This window comes from Rhipicephalus microplus, chromosome X (genome assembly GCF_043290135.1).
Source record: "Rhipicephalus microplus isolate Deutch F79 chromosome X, USDA_Rmic, whole genome shotgun sequence".
NCBI lineage: Eukaryota > Metazoa > Arthropoda > Arachnida > Ixodida > Ixodidae > Rhipicephalus > Rhipicephalus microplus.
The window spans coordinates 484,893,111-484,911,949 of NC_134710.1; the positions used below are offsets into that span (position 1 = coordinate 484,893,111).

The following is an 18,839-nucleotide window of genomic DNA, read 5'->3' on the forward strand; positions in this document are numbered from 1 at the left end:
TCCACGGGTACACAGCACACTTTATACGCCATGAACTTTCACGTTGTAACCTGGAGACGACTGGCTCAAAGGAAGAAATGACTGAACGCTTGCTTCATATCGTCGCCAACAACCGTCAACTGCCTGGTGGGCCCGACTCTACAGCTGAGAAGTCGCTTTTAAGTACAAAAATGGTGAGTGACTTACTACAACAATTTTTTTACGTCACAACGGCCTATGGTTCCAGACAAATTAATACGTTGCCTGACCTCTCGGCTTCACTACCAAGCTTTAATGATGACGGTAGCATTTGAGCCCATTAGTGGCTTGAAGAGCTAGAGCATACCCAAGTAGTCGAGCCCGCTTATAACGAACCTGAGCGTGACACGGCATCCGTTCGCTGTATCCCGAAGTTCGTAGTAAATAAAACACAGCTTTTAAAAAAAGTGGCGAGTGAAAAGACAAACTTTTTTTGCCCTCAAAAGTCCGTTATGCACGTGTTTCGAAGAGCAGAAGCGATAAGGGCGGTCTCGAGTTCCATTTAAAACGGCAAGGTGCTCGTTCCCCGAGACACGTGGCATAAGCTGCATGAGGCACTGGCTCCAAAGCTTCGTCGTCGTTCTCGCAATCCGATTCTTCCAAATCGCTCTCGCCATGTACTTCATTCACAATTCACCAATCTGTGCATGGTTTCGCAGTGTCGGCATGATCATCGGCCGTAATTGAATCATCGCAACAGATGTCCCACCCGATCTCCCAGGTCGGAGTCGACGACGCGCTGCCACAAATCGCTGCCGCAGTGGTCCTGTTCGGAAGCTTCAGGCTCGGCATCGGGCCCGACGATCGACGAAGTAGGCCTCGCGAAAACAATTTTGTGCACAAGTAGCCGTCACCGCCACCCAAGAAATATTGACCATCTCCACACCTTAATACCGGGACGCCTGAAGCGGCAAGTTGGCTGCCAGATGGTCAACAGCTATGAGCAAGCGCTTCGCAACGCAGCACCTAACACGCGGATTACGCTCAAGCGAAGCACTCACACTTTCGACGTTTTGTTGAGCGGCACGAAAAAGCGTGCTAGTCCTCCCGTCGGCCATCATGACCACACACGCACACCAAGAGTGAGCAGGACGCGCACACGCATGGAACAGCTCTGGGCACGTTTCCAGTCGGAAAACGAAACTAATTCGAGCCAGCGTGACAGGCGTCGCGGAGCGGTGGAGACGGGCAAAGGGATTGTGATCAAGAGAGGAGAGCAGGCTTGCGAGAGAAGGGCAAGGAGTTGCGATAAAGCACGGAGGAACGAAAGATTTCTTCCTCCGTGAGATAAAGAAAGGGGAGGACGCGGCGGGAGGGTGACCTTGAAAACCAAAACACACGAAAAGAAGGCAGGTTGGGTAGCTTGCTTGAAAGGTCCGTGAAACTCGAACGTAGAAAAACTTGAAAAGAGTGCCAGCGCGCAAAAGTCAAAGCATGGCCGCCTCGTTTGGTTTTATGCAGCGGCGTTCGAAGAATCGGCGGCCGTGATCAAAAAATCGTTTTGTTGCGCTGGCGGGTTTGCGTGGCTTCACGAACTTCGATATTTCGCGATTCAATCCGCGCAAATTAACAGCCATTTTCGCGCTTCCGCACGCGCGCGGAAGGCATGCTGAGTTGAGTGCAAAGTGAGCGAGAACAAGTCCTAAACACGAAACGAATCGCTAATTATCAGAGTCGGTGGGGTAGCGTACGCAGATGCACTAGACGCAGACTATCGGATACAGTCAGTGGCCGACAATGTTGGCAAATGGTCTGGTCACTCCAGGCCGGTGACACGAACGACAGTACCAGCGATCAAAAACAGGGTACGTGGCCGACCGGTCTTCGAAAGATCGGTGGCAGTGTGAAAACACGGGCCTCGTCTGGCAATGTGGGGTGCTCAGAGTAGCGGGGGGACAAAGGACGGAGGGGTGCGTAACAAAAAGCGGTCCGGGAGAGCAGCAACTAGAGGGGCGCGGAGGCAGAATCGGCGTTTAACAATAAGGATGTATGGGCAGCTCGCCGATGCCTGATCGGCGGTCGAAATTGGTTTCCCGGGAAGTCGGCTGACCGCTGACTCCGTTCGCTGTAACCGATCAGTGGCGCTCGGAGACGTTCGTTGTAAGTGCGATTTTGTGCCATTGAACCAATGTATATTTTGACGGTCACGCGGATATTGTTCGTTTTAAGCGAAAGTTTGTTCTAAGTGGGGCCGTTATATGAGGGCTCGTCTGTATTGGCATCATGGACATCGTCAACTCTCCTCGCCGTAGCGCTTGGTAAGCTCCGTGGCCCTGCTGCAGATAGGAAGAGCGTGGCAAGGAATTGTGTCGACACATAAAAAAATTTCAAGACTGCGTTCGAGAGTCAGTTTGGGGACAAACTCATGCTCTTGCAGTGGCAGCACATAGTCACCAGATGCATCCAGTAACACAGTGAGAGCCTCATTGACTACCCTTTGGAAAAACTGCACTTAATCTCAAGCTGTCCCCATTCAAGTGACAGATCCTCAGCGCATTGAGTATGCCTTACAGAGTGTGCACGACGCACACTTGGTAACAACTATTGCTGGACAACAGCCATCAACTGTGAGGGCGTTTCTTGCCATTTTCACCCAACTCGACCGAACTTTAAAGCATGCCTCTCTTTTCCCAAGTCAGTCGTCCAGTGCAGCCAGAACATCAACATCATGAGTGCCTCTCATGCCTGTGCAGCAGATTTGTAATATGAATGACAGCTCTTCGTAACCAATTGAACCAGCTCAGTCACCAGTCTCAGGTAGCATTTCCTCGTTACTATTGGAAGAGCAAGACAGTCGTTCCTCTACAATCAGCTCCAGAAATGGCGGACCGGCTTATCCCCCTGGGGACAACCTAAGCAAGGTCATCATCATCATCATCCTGACTACGTCCACTGCAAGACAAAGGCCTCTTCGATATTCCGCCAGTTAACCCGGTCCTGTGCTTTCTGCTGATAATTTATACCCGCATACTTCTTAATCTCATCTGCCCACATAACCTTCTGTCTCCCCCTAACCCGCTTGCCTTCTCTAGGAATCCAGTTAGTTACCCTTAACGACCAGCGGTTATCCTGTCTACGCGCTACATGCCCGGCCCATGTTCATTTTTTCTTCTTGATTTCAGCTATGATATCCTTAAACCCCGTTTGTTCCCTAATCCACTCTGCTCTCTTCTTGTCTCTTAAGGTTACACCTACCATTTTTCTTTCCATTGCTCGCTGCGTCGTCCTCAATTTAAGCTGAACCCTCTTTGTTAGTCTCCAGGTTTCTGCTCCGTAGCTAAGTACCGGCAAGATACAGCTGTTATATACCTTCCCCTTGAGGGATAGTGGCAATTTACCTGTCATAATTTGAGAGTGCTTGCCAAATGTGCTCCACCCCATTCTTATTCTTCTAGTTACTTCAATCTGGTGGTTCGGCTCCGCAGTTATTAACTGCCCTAAGTAGACATAGTCTTTTACAACTTCAAGTGCACTATTACCTATCTCGAAGCACTGCTCTTTTTTGAGGTCACATGCAAGGTCACATGCTATAATTGTTAGCAGACTGGCCATCTTACATCTAAGTGTCCTCGTTCCAGATGCAATGCTCAGAGCCAGCAAACGAGTCTTCCTTCCATGGCCTGCTTTCAAGCTTCAGAGCCACTCGCAGAAACATTTGTGCGAAAGCACTTTGACTTGGGCAAGTGTGTCGTAATTCAAGCATACGTTCCACTTGTGAGCATTGTTGATACGTTTCCAGACAGCGGATCCAAACACACAATGTTCTCGCCAAGTGCTGCTGGATCTTCGAACCTGTTACCATGGTGCAAATCCCATATCTGTTGTAGGTGGTGGTGCCGTCATGCCAGTTGGTACATTATGTACTCGCATCACTGTAGGGCCTATTTCTCCAGTGCTTGAGGTTTTAGTTCTGGCCAGAAGCTCTTTGCCTTTGATCCTGGGAGAGGACTGGTTTGAAGCCGCTCACGCTAAGCTTATTGTTCGGCCACCTCATCCAACAGAAACTCACCATCCCAGCACGGGTGTTGTTACGCGATGCTTGGAGAAGCCGCTGCCAAGAATCGCTAATGCTATTGTGCTGTCTAATAACTCCACGCCTTTTTTACACAGGTCTTCTACAGCCTGTTGGCCGTTTCACTTACCCGTCGACCAGAGGAAAGAGTTGCCTCAGCAGAAGCCACATGAACCAAAGGATGCAGCACTTTGCATGATGGATGCTACGTTGGACATGCCATGGCTCCGTTGTGCTCAGATGGCCCCCTAGCAATAAAAAGTTATTGCAGTTAACGACATCTCGCATCAGCCTATTGACCTGTTCGCCACAAATGATGATGATTTAAGGCTCTGCAAAGAGGCTGAGCATTTCACTGACCCTTTGCCAGATGCATCACCATATGCACGTCAATCATGTAGATGTGGCAAAAAGAATCGGGATTTAATGGAGCGCCAATATCAAGTGTTTCATGCTCAAGGCTCGGTCACTAAGACGGCACAGCTAAAACAAGGACTGTACGAGACAGCAAGCCAACTGCTGCAAGCCAAGGATTTGAAAACAAAGAAAGAACAGGACGCCAAGGCAGGACCCACTCAGCGGCACGGGAACTTGTCAGTTCTCTGGGTGAGCTTCGACAGCATCTCAGCCATAAAATTGAGGCTCTCCGAGGTAAAAGACCTGCAGAAAGTAAGTGCAGGAAAAACAAACAAGCCACCTGCTAAGCCAACCCAAAATAAGCGACACAAGCTGAGTCAAGAAAGCCTAGCCACGGCGAGCAACACGAAAGCGGAAAAGGCACCACAGAGTACAGCTGCCTTCTACCTCGACCGCTACATCGTCTATAGTAATTTTGAATTGACTTACCCGTCAACTAGTACAGATGGGCGGCCTCAGGTCGAAAAGGAGGAGGAGGTTGCTCGTCAACCAGAGATGAAGGCGGAAAAGGTGCAGCACATTAAAGAATGCGAAATGTGCCATGCGAAACGGGCTCAGGAGAAGCAAAAATGTTACTGGGCTCTGTACAAGGAAGAACAGATCAAGGTTAGAGGTGACTATACTTTGAGGAAGGCACCGCTGAAGCTGTGCGAGAAGCGGCAGCAGAAGAGGCACAAGAAGTGGTATTCTAGCACTGAGAACGTCTAGCAACGGAAGTTGGAGTGGCACCAGAAACTTCGGGACAACATCAAGGCACACCAACAGGCCAAGCTTTAGACCAAGATGAAGAGTCTCAAAAAAAAAAACCATATTGTTCCAGGATTTGTGGGCTATATACTAGAAGGTTCGGTGACTGCAAAACTATAAGACATTTTAAAAAAACAGGTTGGGATGTGATATGAGAAGCCAATTGAGCCTTTTACAAAAAAGAGGGGTCAGATGCGAGACTGCACGTAATCTGGCAACTCTGTGCTACATGTTGATCTAGTCCTGATGCCGTTTCGTAGCTGTTCCTAAGCGCGCACATGCACCATGACTGTGTTGATGCCATAGCTCCTGTTTATTAAAAATGTTTTTGCCGTATAATAGCCTTGTCTACGTTGCCAAGTCCTCACACCATAACCAGTATTGAACGAAAAAAACTCGGTGAATAAAAAATACCAATGACACAATGGGATTCCGAACCGGGTCCGCTGCATGCCTGCCCAGTATTCTACCATTGTGCCATGCCAGTGCTTGGAACTCGTTTCTAAACTGGGCATGCTTAATGTCGCGAAAGGAGTCGCATTAAAATGAGTAATAAAGCATTTTAGAACATCAGAGGAACAGCGAGGCATCAAACAATGCGAATTGCGTAACGATTGGGTTGTCGAACCCTCCAACCCATTAGAAAACTTCTTTTTGATCACCTATTAACTGTGGTGCATACCCACTTTCAGCATATTCTTCGTCATCAGCCACTGAATAAAAAAATTGCACGAAATTTCCAATAAGTGTGTAGCGGATACCACGCTTCTCCAAAGAATGACGAAGGATAGCATAATGAATGCTGGCCTACTACACAAAATTTATAATTATTTATGGTGCAGTGGGTACCTAGCAGTGTGCTTGTAGCATCCCAAAGAGTTTAGAAAAAGGCTCTGAAAGGCCACTCTGCTAGCTTTCGCTGGAACTGTGCTGTGCGTTCCACGCAGGTCTAGCCTTTTTTGAGAAATACTACAGCTGTGTAAATAATTTGCTCAAAATAACGCTATGGCTGAGAGGCCACAGAAAATTGCCTAAGCGTGATGATCCTGGCAGGTGCTAACTAGATTTATGTGAACAAGAGAAAAGTAAGTGCACCTAGAAACTTCTAAAGTTGGGCATCTGCCATGCAAGAGAGGGAAGATGCCTTAAAATGTTTTTTTTTTTTTTTTTTCAGGTCGCACCAGCGATGAGTCTAGCCTGTGAGATCTGCCTCGATCTCACATGGTCATTATAAAGGGCTCTTCAAAGCTTTTAAACATACCCAGAAAATGTTTCCATTCAGTACACAAGGGCAGGGCAAAAAAGCGCAAAAAACTACAGCACAGAGCAATGAAGTGATCTGGACAACATGCTTTGTTCCTCTGTGCTGTGGCTTTGTTCGCCTGTTCTTGAAGTGTTAATACTACACACCAACTCGCCCTACAGCCCTGTTAGAACAGAAGTCAAGGCTCTTGAAAAAATACGAGTCAAATAATAGGCCTGGACACAGCAGGGAATCTACAGTTTTATATGACAGGCAGTAAAAATTAGCAAACTCTCCTCCTAGCAAACCACTATGCTGTAGAGATTGACACAGCCACTGACCAATTTCAGAATCGAGAAAAATTGATTGGTTGATTGATGTGTGATGTTTAACGTCCCAAAACCACCATATGGTTTTGAGGGACGCTGTAGTGGAGGACTCCAGAAATTTAGACTACATGGTGTTCTTTAACGTGCACCCAAATCTAAGCACACGGGCCTACAGCATTTTCGCCTACAATGAAAATGCAGCAGTCACAGCCGGAATTCGATATCGCGGCCTGTGGGTCAGCAGCCGAGTACCTTAGCCACTAGACCACAATCGCGAGAGAATCCTTGGCAAAATTTAAATTGACTTTTGAGTTCAACAAATACAATAACATAGGCAGGGGTGCAATAGCCGAAATAGAATTGGGAGCAATTGTTTGAGCAGTAAAATGTTACTTTTGGAGCACTAAAATTGAAATTTGGAGCAGGTCATGAAGAGAGGGGGGGGGGGGGGGGCATTTTTTTTTTAACACGAAAGACTAAATTTGGAGCAGTATGAAAAAAAAAAGGCTTACAATTAGCAAAAAAAAATGTACACCATTCACCATCCCCTAAACCATGTAGAATGAATATGAACACTGATATTTTCATAAAACAAGCATTTTGACCATGCCCCCCCCCCCCCCCCTTCAAAAAACAATGATAAAAGTCAACATTCGCATTTATCATTAAGTGAGAAGTAGGGGCGGCAAAAGAAGAAAGAACTGTTGTGTGGTCTTGTTTGATTTTTTAAGGCTGCAGAAACGTCATACAGTGCTCCAAATAAATGACAGGAACTTCTTTTTAGACGTCAGTGATCCTATTAGTACTCCCAATTAGGCGGCGTACACACACTTGAGTAACTGAACAAACTGTGCTATGTTCTGTGAATAGTGCTAGCAGTGCCTTCCGAACTTGAGATGCTCTTTCGCAGGCCAATAGTGTATTGCAGCGAAGGTAGTTCAAGACAATGTTTATAGAACCTGTTCAGTTTGTAAACTCGGCGGTGTGGGGTGGAGCCACCGCAAGCAGTGGATGGAAGTGGCACTGCTGTCGTGACAGGCTTTAGCCAGTCCAGAAACGTGCGCCGCATTGTGCCATTCACATGTAGTAGGAGAAGGAAAGAAATGTACACACCACAAATGCTCACTCACAACTGGAAGGTTAGTGCACGTGTTAAAAAACGTATGTACTATATGTACGAAAATGCGGTGCATCGTACATGTCAAAAAGAGGCACAGAAAGGCAAAAAACTCAAAACACGTGTTTACAGTTGATTAATAAAGCTACATATCTTGTGTACTATCGATGGAAGGTTGACTTGTTTGTTGGTTGGTTGTTGGTTGGTTGTTTTTCACAATATGCCTCCGAGATCACTCGCGCAGTCGGGATAGGGTGACTCGGCAGAGTTACTGCGCCTTTGACGATAAAATTCTATTTGCATGACTGACAATTCGAGGTGCAATGAGACGGCTGTAGTAAATGAATCTCTATGCTCTATGAAGCGAGTGTTGACTCGATCATCAACCAGTCCAGCTGACGTGTGTACGTGAACACCAGAAAGAAGAATTCCCTTAGCAACTCCTTCCCAAAAACTGGATGAACAATTGGCGGGCCTCTGATAGTATTTTTCTCAGCCCATTGCAGACTGCTGTGGCCTGTTGTGCCCTGCGGAAGAAAATGTAAGTAATGTGTGGAAAACACAACACTCACCCTGTATCCCTTCACAACGTTCTCTTAGACTGTGCGACTTATGTAGACATAAAATAAATGCAGTATTCCCGGTTGCTATTGTCTTCAAGGATGTAGGAAGTTCGTATTCATCCTTTTTTGCATGCGAAAGAGCGGTTCGCAAACTTATACAATATAATACGCAGAATACTGCGCCTCCTTGAGGTGATCAATTTGCAGCTGGAAAGTATAACACGGGTAATGCGCAACTTTTAGTGTTTTATTTTTTTCTTTACTGCCAGGAGTAAGCATGACATCATTATTTCCTGTTAAACAATATTCGATTGCACCGACACAAAATTCAAAACAAGTTTCGCTAAATGCGCAATATACAGTCAGCAAACATGCTCCACAGTGACGAAGAAAACGTAAATTATCCGAGCAAGGTACCTCGCAAGTGGATTCTAGTTCTATTCCTTTGTCATTAAACACCTTTGGTATGTGCTCACTGTTTTTTTTACAGCACGTGAATTGTCAATAAAAATTATAAATTATTTAGTAACACTTCTCCGCAGTTTGGCATTAACAACCCAATTACACTGCAAAGGTATTAAATGCCATAGCGCGTTGTGAACTGTTAATTGTTGAATAAATATGAATTCAATGCCCCACCTCACATTCTTCATGACAGCACGCTTTGACTAGTATATGTATCAGTACGCAATAATGTAGTGCGCAGCAACTCACGTGTTGCTCAGCTCATCCGGCCGGTGACACCTATACTGACTACATTATTCTTTTTCAAATTAATTCGTAGAGATACATACAGGTACACACGGACATATCAAGTGTTCAGGTTCAAAATATTATCGAACAAGCGGCGGCACCTACTTTTTGTTTTCTGCTGACATGGCTACAATGAGCAGCGCGCACGCCGGAACAGCTGCCTCAGCCTCACTCGGTTAACACACTTTTCCCATAGTGCTCTACACGCGCGCTGGGTGTTCTGGGATCGCTTTAAAAAGGTTTTTTTATATAGACGGTGGCACCGTAATTTGCTCTAGGTATTTTCGTGAGGAACTCTATGCGTTATAGATGGTCTATACTGTAGATGGATGATGTGGACAATGCCTATATGAATTAGATGTGTTTGTGTTGTGTCGGGTTTTGTGATGCAAGAGCGACTATGGCTATATTGCGCCAATGGTAATGTATTTTTTGTGTACAAGAGAAATATTAAAAACAGGTCCTAATATTTTTGATAATAAGGGTCAGAGTAGTTTCAGTACATTTATAGCTTTTAGGAATCTGATCAGATTCTTCAGTTCTATTGTAGGGTTATCGTCAATAAAAAAAGCTGGATGAAATGGTGTTTGTTGATGGTATAGGGGTTGAAAAAAAAGTTTCCGTTCCCGCTCTAGTTTTGTACAAGAGATCAAAAGATGGTTTACTGTCAAGATTTCTCCACACCTCTGACAAGTCGGTTGTTGCTCCTTACGAAGAAGGTAACTATGGGTCAGGTGTGTATGCCCGAATGGTAGTCTGCACAGAACTACGTCTATGAAACGCTCCTGGTGTCTGCATGACTTCCATTCTCCAATCGTTGGTTTGATAACACAGAGTTTGTTTGTTAGATTTTTATCCCACTTTAGTTGCCATTGTTTGTAGAGTGATCCCCTAAATGCTGCTACACAGTCGGTAGAAGGTATTTTTGGGTTTTAATGGAAAATTTTCGTTGCCATGTTTGCACTGTTATCTGCCCTTTCATTTCCTTTTATACCAACATGACTTGGAATCCAGCAGAATTTTATAGCTTTCCCGGTTTCGTTTGCCTCTGCGGCGAGTCTCAATATACCTGCTACAATGAGGAGCCGGTTTTTTTTAATGCGAGTGATTGGAGTGCACTCAGAAAATCACTATATATAACTGTGTTGTGGCTGTTGTCTTCTTTGCTTTTTTTACTGCTGTGTATATCGCGAAGAGTTCAGTCGCAAAAATCGAAGTGTGAGTCGGTAAGTTCATGCTCTCTTCCCACTCCATTCCGATAACTCCCCAGCCAACATGTTCCTGTGTTTTAGATCCGTCGGAGTAAAATTCTGTGAAGCCTTGGTAAGTTTCCTGCATAGAGTAGAACTGGTGTATGAAGTGTTCCCTTGGCGTTTCACTCTTTTTGAGCTTTGTAAGCTTGAAGTCGCAGATGGCTTGATGACTTTTCCATGGCGGAATAGCTTGTGGTTTTTCCAGACATACAGATAGTTTTCTGGAATATTTAATTTTTGACAAACCTCTTCTAATCTGAGGCAGAGCGGTTTCACAGGGGAAGGCTAAGTATATAAGAGTCTTTCCCTGCATTGTGTAACAATGTTAAAACATGAATGTGAGAGTAATGAGTGAATTTTTAGTGCGCATGTGGCTAAAAGTAAACACCGCCTGGCATCTAGGCATGGTTCGTTTGCTTCTACATGTAGGCTTTCTACTGGGGATGTTCTGTATGCTCCCGTGGCTAGTCGTAGAGCATGGTTATGAATGGGGTCTAGTTTTCGGAGGTATGACAGTCTTGCTGATCCGTACACAGTACAACCGTAATCAAGGATGCTGCATACCAATGATCGATACAGATGAAGAATCCATGCTCTATCGAAGCCCCAGTTCTTTCTAGATAGCATCTTTAGAATGTTGAAAGATTTATTTGCTTTTGTCTTCAGAGCAGTTATATGAGGTATAGAACTCAGTGATTTATGAAATATAACACCAAGAAACTTGTGTTTTTTTTTTTACGGGCAGATTTTGTTTGTTAAGCCGTAAATTAGAGTCAGGTTGGAGTCCTCTTTTGCATGAAAACAGCACGGTCGCCGTTTTGTCGTTTGAAAACCTGAAGCCATTTTTATCTGCCCATTCAGATAGTTTATTTATAGTTGGCTGTATCTGTTTTTCGTAGGTATGTATGTTAGAAGAGCGACATCCAATTTGTAGGTCATCCCCATATACGGAATGCTCTACAGTACGGGGTATTTCTTTTGCAACAGAATTCATTTTCACAATAAAAAGGATTGTGCCTAAAATACAGCCCTGTGGTACTCATTCTCATGAGTGAAAGTACGCGAGAGGATAGTGCCAATGCGAACCTGAAAAGTGCGATTTGCGAGAAAGTCTGATAAACAGTAGAGCATTCCGCCTCTTATTCTCATATTGGCCAAGTCGCACAGGATTCCAAACCTCCAGATAGTATCATAAGCTTTTCTAAAGTCAAAGAAAACTACTAGGCACTATTGCTTATGTATAAATGCTTCTCGTATTGTGTGTTCTAAGTGGACAAGGTGGTCTAATGTTGATCTCGTTTGTGTAAAACCACACTGGTTAGTGTCTAGAAGGTTATGTTGTTGAAGGATGAACGTGAGCCTGACATTTATTATGCTTTCGAATGATTTTGCTAAGCAACTTGTTAAGGCTATAGGGCGGTAGCTATTGGGTAGAGTATGTGGTTTTCCTGTCTTTAGGAAAGGTATGACAACAGCCTTTTTCCATGCTAAAGGTAGTTTGCCCGTAACCCATACCTTGTTGAAGAACTTGAGTAACGCATACGTTACGCTTTCAGATAGGTGTTGGATCGCAATGTAATGGACGTTATCAAGGCCTGGGGCAGTTTGCTTTCGTGTTTTGAGTGCATTTTCCAATTTGTCGATAGTGATTAGGCTGTTATATTCTTCCTTTGTACCACCTTTGGTAGGAAGTTTCTGCTTTTCTATTTTTGTTTTGTATGAAACGAAAGCTGGATTGCAGTTTGCCAAACTTAATATATGTGCAAAATGTTCTCCTAAAATGTTTGCCTGATCTTCGATTGTGGTTTGAACACCAGGAGGGGTGAGGAGAGAGATAGTATAGGCTCTGTAATCTCCGTTCATTTTTCGGACACCCTCCCATACTTTTTTGCTTGGTGATGAGCTATTTATGGAAGATACATATTTTTGCCAAGACACTTTTTCTGCTTGTTTGCGAATGTAGCATGCCTGCGATCGAGCTCGTTTGAAGCTTATTAAATTTGCATACGTCGGGTATCTCCTGAAAGCACCCCAGGCTTTGTTTTGTTTCTTTTTCGCAGCACGGCCCTCTTAAGTCCACCATGGTTTCCTATGTTTTCGCGCAAGTGCCGATGTCTGCGGTATTGATATGGATGCCGCTGCTAGCAGACAGATAGTAAATTTTCCATTTATTTCATCTACGCTCAGACGCTCATTGTATTCTTCTTCTAGAGAAGCATAACTAGTGTAGAGGGTCCAGTTTGCTAAGTGTAGCTTCCACCTTTGCGGTTTGGTGGGTAGTGTGGTTGGCTGGGTCAGATGTATGAGGCATGGCAGGTGGTCGCTCCCGTATGAATTATCATGAACTTCCCAAATTAAGTAGACGTAGAAATCCGATGAGCAGAGAGCTAAGTCAAGACAACTCATCTTTTTTGTGCTTGGTGTGCAGTATGTTCGAACAATTGTGTTAAGGATTCAAATGTCGTTAGTCAGAATGAAGTCTTCTATGATTTGCCCCCTGGTGTCTGTTGTCATGCTGCCCCACATCGAGCTGTGTGCATTAAAGTTGCTGACCAAGATAAAAGGTTTTGGAAGTTGTTCAATCAGTTCTTCCAGGTCACGAACAGTTATCTGCGTATGAATGAGGAGGAAGGTATATAGAACAAATGGTTACTGTTTTGAACGGTACTACACTAACTGCAACTGCTTTCAAAATGATTTGTAACCGGATGTCTTGTGGTGTAGTTTTGCATTTTATTATGATTGCAACGCCGCCGGATAGGCGACCTATGGTGTCACGGTCTCAGCGAACAACTTTGTACTGTCTAATAAAGTACGTGTTTTGAAGATCCAGGTTTGTTTCCTGAACGCATAAAGCTAAAGAAAAGAAACGATTTAAAATGTCTTTTGTATCACCTAGGTTGCGCAGGAGTCCACGGAAGTTCCAGTGAACAATGAGTGTCATTTTTTTTTGTTAGGCATTAGCATCATCACTGTTTTGTTGTACAGTGGGATATGCAATAGGTGATACAGTGTAGACCGCTTATAACGTAAGTCACGGGAGTTGTAAAAATCCGCGCTATAAGCGGTACCGCGTTATAACCAAAGCATGAGTTTTTCGGCCTTTGCCTATGTCAAAAGGGCAACCCACCTTTCAAAAGCAATTTACTACACTTTTCACTCGCAGACACATTAAACACAATCACAACACCGCACGGAAACAAAGTTCTCAAGTCCGGCATCAGCGGAAGAACGCCGTTATTTTCGTCTGGCGATGCTTGCGAACAGCGCTGCGAACAATTTCGTCCTCCACAAAGCTTAAGCACTGAAGCGATTTCTCGCTCAAACTGTTTTTCGCGCAGTACATTTTCGCTTTAGTGAGGTATTCCAATGCGTCTTTGCACGGAAATCTGGTTCTGGCGTCAGGTCGACATCGTCTTCGCCGTCCGACTCGTCGTCCGTTGCAACCTCCGCACTACCGCGCACCGCTGCGATGATCGCGTCATCTGTGCTCGCTTCCTCGCAGACAGAAAGCTCAAACTCCCCGGCATCGACAAGTTCTTGGAAAGTGTCGGTGGCGGTTACAAAGTTGCTGTCAACGAGGCAGGACCACACGTCGTCAGTGTTGAGGGTCTCATCGGCGAGCGACGTGTCGCTCTGCTCATCGTCTTCCAGAGCCTCTGCATTGCGCACGAAGCCTGCCCCTTTAAACACTTGCTTATGGTATCGGCCTTTACCTGCCACCATGAAGCGACCACCATGTCAATTGCGCCTCTTAAGTTCACTTTAAGAGGCTGCTGCTGCTGCATGCTCAGCAAAACTCTCTCGCAAATGCGCTTTTTGTACAGCGCCTTTATGGTTGCGATGAAACCCTGGTCGAGAGGTTGACATTTTGCTGTAGTGTTGGCAGGCAAAAACTTTAGGTTGACTGCGGTCAACTTCGGCTTGACGTTGTGGGCCGTGCAGTTGTCGAGGATAAACACGACTCGCCGCTTCTCTGCCACCATATCTTCATCAAACTTGCAAAGCCAGCTGGTGACCAAATCCTGCGTCATCCACGCCTTTTTATTGGCTTTGTAGGTCACTGGCAGGCACTCTCGCTTTTTAAAGCAACCTAGCCTTGCCGATTGACCTATGACAAAGAGGCGGTGCTTGTTGCTCCCGTCCAAATTGGCGCAAAACAATACAGTTATGCGCTCCTTTGAGACCTTGTGGCCGGAGCAGGCTTCGCCTTTCAGCACAAGCGTGCGGTTGGGCAAAAGGTTATAAAATAAACCGGCTTCATCGGCATTATAAATGTTTCTGTCAGTATAGGTCGACAGCATACTCTCCAAGTTCAAGTGAAGCTAGACTTCGATAGACTCGTCGTCGACAGCGCCGCTTTCTTCGCACACCACTTTGCAGCTGATGCCATGGCGATCTTTGAAACGCTGAATCCACCCGTTGAGTGGATTGAAGTCGTCGTGGTCTAAAAGAGTTCCAAGACACTTGGCCTTTTGTTGGAGCATGGGGCCGCTTACTGGGATGCTCTGAGCCCTAACTTCGCGGAACCACCTGAACAGTGCTGCGTCCCCGTCTTCGTAATTTGACGTACGTATTCTCTTCTGTGACAGGGAAGACGAATCTTGCTGCAGTTGCTGCCGCAGTTTCCCCTTGTTTTTGTAGATGGTCACTCTCAATGTCCCTTATGATGCCTTCCTTAATCTCCAGCGATAAGGCACGGCGTTTTTTCACACCGCTTGAAGACGCCGGCGACGCCATGGCGACAGGAGCTACGCAACACACGTGCTCTGGGCTCTCAGACGGCAACGACACGGCGAAGCGCACACAGCAAATCCAAAGAGACAAAAGAAGGAGGTTGAGAAAAAAAAAGCATGCTACCGCTTCTCTCACCCACTCCGCGCAGCGTGCACCCGGATCGGATGCTGCCACGGTCGCCACGGTGACGAAAACACGCTCCCTCCTTCCAAGGTCTCCCCAACTCCCTCTCTTCTCCTCCGCAATGTTTGACTTTTCGCGGCGGTCTCCACGTGCGCCCTCCCGCTCACACTCCCAATGTTCCGGTGCGCCGGGAACTCCGCCGGGAAATCGTGCCGACCGTGCTCCGTTCGCCGATTTTATGGTCGCGCGCCTAAAAACTCCGCGCTATAACCGGTATTCTCCTTCGCGCGCCTACGCAATAAACGGTCGGCCTATACATTGAGTTCTATGGGCGACATATTGGTGGTCAAAAAAAACCACGTTATAACTGGTCCCGCGCAAAAAGCGGTTACGTTATAAGTGATCTGCACTGTATAAAATTTAAGTTTGTTGGTTTCAGAATAAGGTGAAACACATTTCTAGTCACCTCCCTTTTCCAGGGGCAGGAACTGGTCGACGACCTGATTTACCTTGGCCAAGAGGCAAACCAGGTTGTTTCCGGGCAGGTGTCCCTGATGTAGTAGTCGTCGTGTTCATTGCTTCATCAGAAAGCTTAGACACTGAAGGTGTTCGTTCAAGCTGCTTGCCTGTAGGCGCAGTATTTTTTGGTGGTGCTTTATCCGTAGGTAAAAGTACCATAGGAATAGTGCACGTTGCGATGGATTTCACAACAGAATCCACTTGCGGTGTGTTAGTTGTTAATATGGGCCTTGCGTCAAAAGCCAAGGCCTTTTGGGCACCTGATGGAGCCTCACGAGGGGGCAAAGGTTGTGCCACATCAGCGAAGCTGTACTGGCAGCCTGTAGATACCAGACGCTGCTCTGCTCCCTGGCGAGCTGCATCCGCATAGCGCGAGCCTGAAAACATCGCATGCTTTCGGCATGCCTCGGGGTATGTGATATATTCGTTTACTTTCAGTGGCATGATTTCTTTCTCTTTCTTGAAGATCTCGCAGAATCTTGAGTACGCGGGGTGTGACAGTTGGAGCATTTTGTGACTGTTGAGTCACAATCCCCTGATGGGTGGTTCTTGTCTCCACATTTCGCACAAGTGGTCGTTCCTTGGCAGGCCTGTGAACCTTGTCCGTACCGTTGACAGTTAAAGCATCTCCTTAAATTGGGGACATATGCCCAGACAGGACAATTTAAATGTGATACATTTACCTTTTCTGGTATATTGTGGCGGTAAAACGTTATAACTAAGTGTTTGGTCTTTATCTCCTCCTTGGCTCTTTTGATTGTAATCCTTCGGACAGCACTGACTCCTTGACTTTACAGACTTTCGAGAATATCTGTGTTTCATTCATCAACTGTTTTTCAGAAATTACCCTTTGCACACTATTCAAGCTGCAGTGCAATGTGACAGTGACTGTTTGTTCGGCAATTTCTTTGTGCTTCTGGAGAGCTTCACTTTGTTCTTTTGTTTGTACTTCGATCAAGAGGTCGCCTGATGAAAGGTTCTTTACCTTGTAGTCTGTACCGACTGCCCTTTCTAGTGACTTTGCGATCTTGAAGACTGATTTCGATGTCATTAGTTCTTTGTCTTTAGGGAACAACCAAGAACTTTGGGAATGTTTCAGAAAACTTATCTTTTCGTAAGACTTCGGTGTGGCTTCTTTTCTGAGGCCAATCATTTTTAGAGTGAATAGATACCATGCATTATATATAAATAAAACGTTTCTAATATGTCAGCTGAGGTTCACCCTTCTACTCTCAACAAGGTCCCGGAGCCTCCAACCTGATAAACAGGTGGAGGCTCGTGGGCCAGGGATTGACCGAGACCCCGACCGCCACCGTTCGCCGTTTATAACCTTCCACCTTGCAACCTGTAGCCACGGTGCGAGTAACAGCAGAGGTTTGGGGCTAAGAGTTCCGTGGGGGCGCCAAGCACCATTACCTTGATAGCTCAAGATACCCTTGCGGGTAGCTCAGGTCCGTGGTATCACTACACACCAAACGCCTGCCGAAGCAGACGTCCCTGCAGAGTATATGATTTGGATGTCCAATAAACCTCATCAATTCATCTGTTGTCTCCCCTTTTCATGAGCCAGCTCTCGCCTCATAGCTTGGCATTCCAAAGTACGCATCCAAGCTTGTTTGTATTTTTGCAGAGAGTATTAAATGCACACGGGCCTAAAGCATAATATGCTATTGCAGTGCCGAGATGTTTGTTGTCAAGAGGAGAAGCTTTGTAGCAGGCACTAGCACATCGCACCCTAGTAAACATATCGCACCCTAGTGACAAGTAGACCTCGCACGTAAATAGAGAAGCTCTGAGATCGTGGACAAAGGTCAGCATCTATGCATGTGCGATGCAGGAGAACACTTGAGATCATAAACGAAATCGACCCCTGAACGGCTGTGGATGTTCCAGGCTGACGTGAGACATGCTCATCATGAGAGCTTGAAGCTGAGGTGCTGTCATGATCAAACTAAAATACCGTCTTTACGCATTTTCAGGTGTGCTTATAAGATATGTAGTTTATTGATATGTGCATTTCTCGTGTCACAGGTGAGCACTCTTGTGCACATGATGGCGCCACCATAGGTGCAATTAGTCACACTAGATACGGCACTGTATCTCGTACAGCAATACCAGCAAAACCGAAGCTATCTTAAAAGGTTACCTTCACACACTATACCAACAGCTGAGCTTCAGAAATAAGTTCTGTGAAAAAAAAAAAAAAATCTTCCCCAAATTCAAACATGAGCTCTCTAGTGAATAGCTGGCATAAATTTCAGGCAATTATCACCACTCAACACTGTCAGATTGCAAAGCTGACACAACAACTTGACATTTGATTTGCAAAGGCTCTTCTGACAAAACTTTGATGTTAGTGCACCATAACCACGAGCAGCACGCATTTCTCTTCAGCTTGTCAGCCAAGCATTTTTTCCCAAATGCATACACACTGATTCACACAAAGGTATGTTAAAAATTACTATGTAGCCAAAATGGGCAACTGATTCTGAAAGTTCAGTGACTGGACTAACTAATACAAAGGGCTGAGTTCACGAGAAAAAAATTGAACATGCCAAAATAAACTATTCGAAGCATCAATCAACAATGATCAATTTGAATAGATGTAAAATGAAAGAGTTAAAGAGATAGTGAAAAAAAAAAATTGGTAAAACTGACAAAACTTCGTAGTTCTACTCGGAAGATACAATTGTTGTAATAAACAGAGTTAATTTCCCACATTTTTAAGCAGTTGGCTGTATTTTTGATGGATTGTCAGTGCGTGGCGGCCTCATGAGAGCGGGAGCTGTGACGTCATATTTGCCGAGGCACAGGCAGAGTGCACGAGTTCCCGTCCTTCTTTTCCTTTTCCCCACCTCTCTTTTCTTTCCACTCTCCTCCTTCCACAAAAGCGCTGATGATTTCCCTTAGCCGGGAGCATTGTTCGCAACCGCTCCTGTTCATACTGGTTCTGCGAACCAGAGGGGGAGATGCGCGAGTCAAGAGACGCAAGCGATGGCTGGCTTTCC

The 18,839-nt window shown here is 45.6% G+C and overlaps 1 protein-coding gene across 15 annotated transcripts in view; it reads right to left on the bottom strand.

Annotated features, from left to right (window-relative positions):
• The window catches only part of LOC119160784 (uncharacterized), a 708,235-nt gene that overhangs the window by 295,615 nt on the left and 393,781 nt on the right, over positions 1-18,839 (bottom strand). The window lies entirely within an intron of this gene.